This window comes from Zootoca vivipara, chromosome 9, assembly GCF_963506605.1.
Source record: "Zootoca vivipara chromosome 9, rZooViv1.1, whole genome shotgun sequence".
Classification (NCBI taxonomy): Eukaryota; Metazoa; Chordata; class Lepidosauria; order Squamata; family Lacertidae; genus Zootoca; species Zootoca vivipara.
Genome location: NC_083284.1, coordinates 72,274,589 through 72,280,571, shown reverse-complemented (window position 1 = coordinate 72,280,571; position 5,983 = coordinate 72,274,589). Strand labels below are relative to the sequence as shown.

At 46.2% G+C, this 5,983-nt stretch overlaps 1 pseudogene; it reads right to left on the bottom strand.

Moving 5' to 3' along the window:
• Positions 1–4,260: 4,260 nt before the first annotated feature.
• LOC132592686 (ADP-ribosylation factor GTPase-activating protein 2-like) lies at positions 4,261–5,727 on the bottom strand (annotated as a pseudogene).
• Positions 5,728–5,983: the final 256 nt, after the last annotated feature.

Genomic DNA, 5,983 nt, shown 5'->3' with positions numbered 1-5,983 from the left:
TGAGTGCCCAGGGGTCTGAACACTCATCCCCCAATACCACTTTCTGAACACGGCCCAGGAGGAAGGAGCGGAACCACTGTATGACAGTGCCCCCAGCTCCCAGCCCCTCTAGACGGTCCAGAAGGATGTTATGGTCGATGGTGTTAAAGACCGCTGAGAGATCCAGCAGAACAAGGAAACAGCTCTCACCTTTGTCCCTAGCTCGCCGGAGATTGACCAGCACAACCAAGGCAGTTTCAGTCCCATGGTGAGGCCTGAATTCTGGTTGGAAGGGATCCAAATGGTCCGCTTCTTCCAGGCGTGCTTGGAGTTGTTCAGCAACCACCTGCTCAATCACCTTGCCCAAGAACGGTAGATTTGAGACTGGTCGGTAGTTGGCCATATTGGCCGGGTCTAAATATGTTTTTTTAAGAAGTGGTTTAATGACCGCCTCTTTCAGTGGGTCTGGGAAGGCTCCCTCGTAGAGGGAAGCATTCACCACCCCGCGAAGCCCATCGCCCAGTCCTTCCCGGCTCACTTTTATTAGCCAGGATGGGCAAGGATCAAGGAGACAGGTGGTCGGTTTCACTCGTCCAAGCAGCCTGTCCACATCCTCGGAGGTAACATATTGAAATTGATCCCATATAACATGGCTAGACAGGGCTCTAGCACTCTCCCGCCCTGGCCCTGCTCCCACGGTGGAGTCTACCTCCTTCTGAATCTGAGCGACTTTATCTGTAAAAAACTTTGCAAAAGCATTGCAGGAGATATTGAGGTCCCTACCAGGCCCCGATGACAAAGGTTGTTCGGATAGATTGCGAACCACCTGGAACAGTCTCCTGCTGCTGTTTTCTGCAGATGTGATAGAAACGGTGAAGAAGGTCCTCTTCGCTGTCACCATTGCAACTTGGTAGGCTCGATGTTGAGCTTTAACCTGTGTCTGGTCTGATTCAGAATGAGTTTTCCGCCACTGGCGCTCTAGCCGTCTCAGCGATGTTGCAGCTTGACTTCTGCTCTGCATCTCTGTATTACATCTGAGTGATGGCAATGGTAAAACCTTCAATGGTAAATCAGAGATGGGGAGGACTCTAACCCAGGTGGGACTGTAACTCTCATCAGCCCCAGCCAGCATAACCAGTGGTCAGGGCCGGGGTCATAGGAGTTTATCCAGCAACACCGGAAGGGCCATCCATGCACCACCAACTGAGAGCCAGTGTGGTGCAGTGATTAGGATGTTGGACTAGGACCTGGAAGAGACCAGGGTTCCAATCTTCACTCAGCCAGGATGCTTGCTGGCTCAGTCACTTCTCTCAGCTTAACCTACTTTGCAGAGTTGCTGGGAGGGTAAAATGCGAGAGCTCCTAGTAGGAAAGATGGAATATAAGAACATGTTTGTTTATACAAACCTATGAAGACACATCAAATGTGTGTATATGTATGTTTGTGTGTGCTTGCTTTATTGCTGGTTTTATCTTTTGGGATTGAATAACCCTTTTTTGAGTTTTGGCACAAGTGTATTTGAGACCCTGACACCAACAGAATGAGAAAGGCTTCTGGTCTCATCACGTAGAACGTATCAGCATAGATATATATGGGATCAGCCTAAGGAACAGTGGGCTTTTTGACAACAGCCACCTTATAAACTAGTTTCTGACTCTGGCGTCATGATTGTCATCATACCGTTCAACTTTGCATCCCAATAAACCAAATGATTTGTTTCCGTTGAAGTCTTGAGTCTGTAGTTTTCACTGGTTATGCTTCCTTCCTTGTTTCGGTGGGTTAATGGAGGACCAGGTTAGTGCTGGTGTTTTGGCATGGGATGCCCTGACCTTGACTGGATCTCCAACTTTAACATGATTTTATTGTCATATTGTTTTCCAAATTAGGCCTTGTGATTCAAAGAAATCAAAAAGAGACTACACCCCCCTCCATGTTTTGCATATAATTTTAATAAAGGATCAGGCTTCCAGCCACTTTGCTTTCTTAAAATCCAGGTCTGGTCTCTGTTTACCAACCGGTTTGAGCTTCAAAGGTCCAGCCTTCCTTAAGGAGCTGAACCCCTTTCAGGGGCCACAAATTTACTCCTACAGTATTTCATAACTTAAACTCTGTAGCAGCCTTTTAACAACTTCTGTAAATAATTTCTGAAAAAAGGGAAAATGACATAGACACATATACTTTATTATTAAACAATTATATAAGTTTCTGCAATAGACTTAAAATGAATGAAATATGGTCAGTTACTTTGGAAGAAAATTTATGGTTAAAATATTGGATGTGCAGACTGAAATGAGTGCCTTATTTTCTAAACTTCTGTCGAGCTTCAGTGGACTCTACTACTGTACTGAGATCTTGCTCTCTGTCTCTCTTCTGTTGGTGGGTCTTTCACCAATGGGCCGAATACTGGAGGGAGATAGTGATGTCTGTCTCCTCTTCCCCTTTGTCAATCCTCCAGGTGTTGTCTGTTTCCCACTGCGAGCCAAAAGCATCTCCTAATGAGAAGGGATTATTTTTGTACTTGGGTGGTCCGGATATGAAACTTCCAGTGTCTTCAAACAGGTCCAGCTGGGAGCGAGGACATACCTATTTTCAAGAGAGAAATGTTGGAGGGTATGGTGAAATGATGATTGAGGATGGTTAAAAAAAGAAATAGTGGTACTGATAAGTCACTCCTTCTGATCCTCCAACTGGGACAAGGGTCTAATCTCAGGCTTCCCCAACCTCGGCCCTCCAGATGTTTTTGGCCTACAACTCCCATGATCCCTAGCTAGCATGACCAGTGGTCAGGGATGATGGGAATTGTAGTCTCAAAACATCTGGAGGGCCGAGGTTGGGGAAGCCTGGTCTATCTCTTCATATTCCCTTCTCTCCTTACTGAGTGCAACAAGGACTGCTGAGTGAATACGTCAAGCCGCCATAACTTGTGACCCACCAAACTGGATGAAGCAGACAGCAAAATCTGAAGGGTTGGCCGAGTCCCTGCCAAGGTATAGCTGGCAGGCTGTATTTAGTAGGGAGGATCCGCAGATCTCACCTGCGATTTTAAAGTTACATGTTCTGTGGTTGTTGTAGGAAGCAGGCTGCCATTTGTCAGATTAAATCTATGAAGAGCCATATCCTCTAGTACCTTTGTGTAATGGATACAGTCAAGAGAATGTTCAGTTTGCAACTTTTAATTAGACATTTGGTGTTGCAGCATACGCTGTCCTGAGCCAACACCATCAATACTCCCTAAGCAGGGCATGAAAACAGCCTGCTTGGATTTAAGGGATCATTCAGCCCACCAACAGTTCCTCAGTCATCCAGCTCAGGAGCATGGGGGCAGCATGTAAGTACTCTCCTTGCTTTTTGTTATTTAAAAAAACAAGTTTGTATTGGTTTTTTTTAATAAATACAAATACAAAAACCATTAAACATTTGCGGTTCTAACCCAGCCCTTTTCTAGGGCAGGTGTGATGATGAAGAAACCTATTTGCCGTTTCCTTCCAAACTTTCCCATATTTCCACCTAACTGAGGTGGTGTCCATCTGTGGATCTAAAATTTCATTAAAGTCTCCACCCATTATCAAGTAAGTGCTGATACGATAGAAAGCTTAATCTCTTAAAGAAGTTGTGAATAAACTTATGGTCACCAGTGTTTGGGGCATAGACATTTACTATTGCTATTTCTGTCCCTTCTGTTTTAATTACAATTATTAAGCATCGACCATCTTCCTCTCTTATTATATCTTGTATTTCATAAGGCCAGCCTTTCCTAAATAAAATTGTGACTCCCCAAGCATTTTCATCTAAGTTTGTTGAAAGAACTTCTTTTACCCATTGACATTTCAAAGTTTGAGCCCCTTGTTCTGTCAAATGTGTTTCCTGTAATAGACCTATATCAGCCTTTAATGACTGTAGATATTTGAGTGTTAGGATTTGTTTTTTTATTTTCTTTTAACCCCTTGACATTCATACCTAGAATTCTCATTTTGGCTTTAATCTATAGGTTTTCTTGTCCTTCATCTTATCTTTAGCAAAATTGTTTGGAAGGCCTAATATAAACCAAATATACCAAAAAATATTATCACTCCAACCTGAGTCATATATTGGAAGGGCCAATATTCCATTAGGTGAAGGTTGGGGTCATTTCCAAACAGAAAATAATGTTCAGAGAGTTTTGAGCAAGTGCCAGGCATGTCCATTTCTCCTTCTCTCCTCAAGCAGCCCCCAGCCATGCTCGACTAAAAAGTAACCCTGTTCAATTCTTCCAGGTAGACTCAAGGTGCACTTGGTGTTTTGCTGATGGCCACAAGCTGCAAAGTCTCTCCTGAATCCTCAATAGGAGCCATAGCGATCCTGAAGGGAGTTCATCACACCATTGGCTAGAACAGCCATCTTGCCAGCAACAGACTTCACCCCTTGCTTGAACTGGGCAATATCAGCAGCAGGCAGTACATTTCCAATTGAAACACCACCTGAGTTCCCTGTCTCAGACTCTCCAAACAGATCAGCAGAGCTGATGGCATTGGTGCCAGAGAGTTGTTGGAGTCGGGATGCGGCCTCATACTCAGCATCGGCTTGGCCCCAGAGATGGCTTTGGCCCCAGCAAACTTCTGTCGAGCTTCACTGGACTACTACTGAGATCTTGCTCTCTGTCTCTCTTCTGTTAGTGGGTCTTTCACCAATGGGCCGAATACTGGAGATAGTGATGTCTGTCTCCTCTTCCCCTTTGTCAATCCTCCAGGTGTTGTCTGTTTCCCACTGCGAGCCAAAAGCATCTCCTAACGAGAAGGGATTATTTTTGTACTTGGGTGGTCCGGATGTAAAACTTCCAGTGTCTTCAAACATATCCAGCTGGGACCGAGAGGACTTTGCAGTCACTGGTGTTTCTTATTTTATCTTTTGCATCTTGGAAAGGACAGAGTGTGAGATGGAACTCCTGGACACCAATCCCATGCCCAGCCTCTCAGCTTGTTCACGCTCTTTTCCTTCCAGGTTCTGGAGTTTCTTCTCCTTCCAATCAATCTGCAACTCCTGGTATGCCAGTCTCATTGAGGCAACTAGGGACTCCTCAGCTTGCTTCTTGCACTCTGCAGCCTGTTGTTCCCTCATCTTTTCAGCCATCTGGGCCTGTCGTTCAATTTCAGTGAATTTCAGCTCCAAGATCCTTTTTGGCCCCCAGCCCTTTCTTTGTAGCACCTGGCTTCTTCTTTCCAATGAGTGAAGGTTTTATTTCAAGAGACCCTTTAGGAGAAGTGCTCAGCAGGTCGATGGATGGACCCTGGTCAGGCTGTTGAGTTTCATTCTTCTCAGTAGACTTTGCTGTTCTCTCCAATTCTAGTGAAGGCTCCACTGTGCTCTGGCCTGTTTCAGTGACATCCCAGGTATTACAAGCCCTGTGTATGTTCCAAGAAGAAATCGGCATCACTCTTTTCTGGAGAGTGGCCTGGAGCTCCACTCATCCCACCAATCAGGAGATCATTCCCATACTTTGCTATTGCAGCAGCTGCCAGCTGCCGGATCTTCTCCCGTACATCTGGGCTGCGTGGCTAATATACTTGGCACTGGTATCTGTGGTGGTGCAACCATACTGGCGGGAAAAGGCAGTCACATTGGCATTGCTACCCACTTGCATACACCTCAGCTGAAACCAGCTCCAGTTGAAATCAAGCTGAGATGCACACCCAGCGACCGGTGAACCCCAGAGCAGTCAATGCAGAGAAACACTCCATAGGTGATGCTGGCCCAGCTCGGGTTCTTCATACCGCAGTCAATCTTCATCGTACTCGTGCCACATTTCAGGGGTATACCCATGGGGCAGGTTTAGGGAGGGGTTTAGGGGGAGGGGGCAGGTTCAGGGAGGGTATAAGGGGGGAGGGGGCAGGTTCAGGGAGGGTATTTTGAAGGGAGGGCTCAGAGGGCAAGGGGGCATGGCATGGGGCCGTTTAAGGGAGGGACAGGGCACGTTGTGGGAAGGTACCAGGGAGGGAGGGGGCAGGTTGAGGGAGGTATTAAGGGGGGG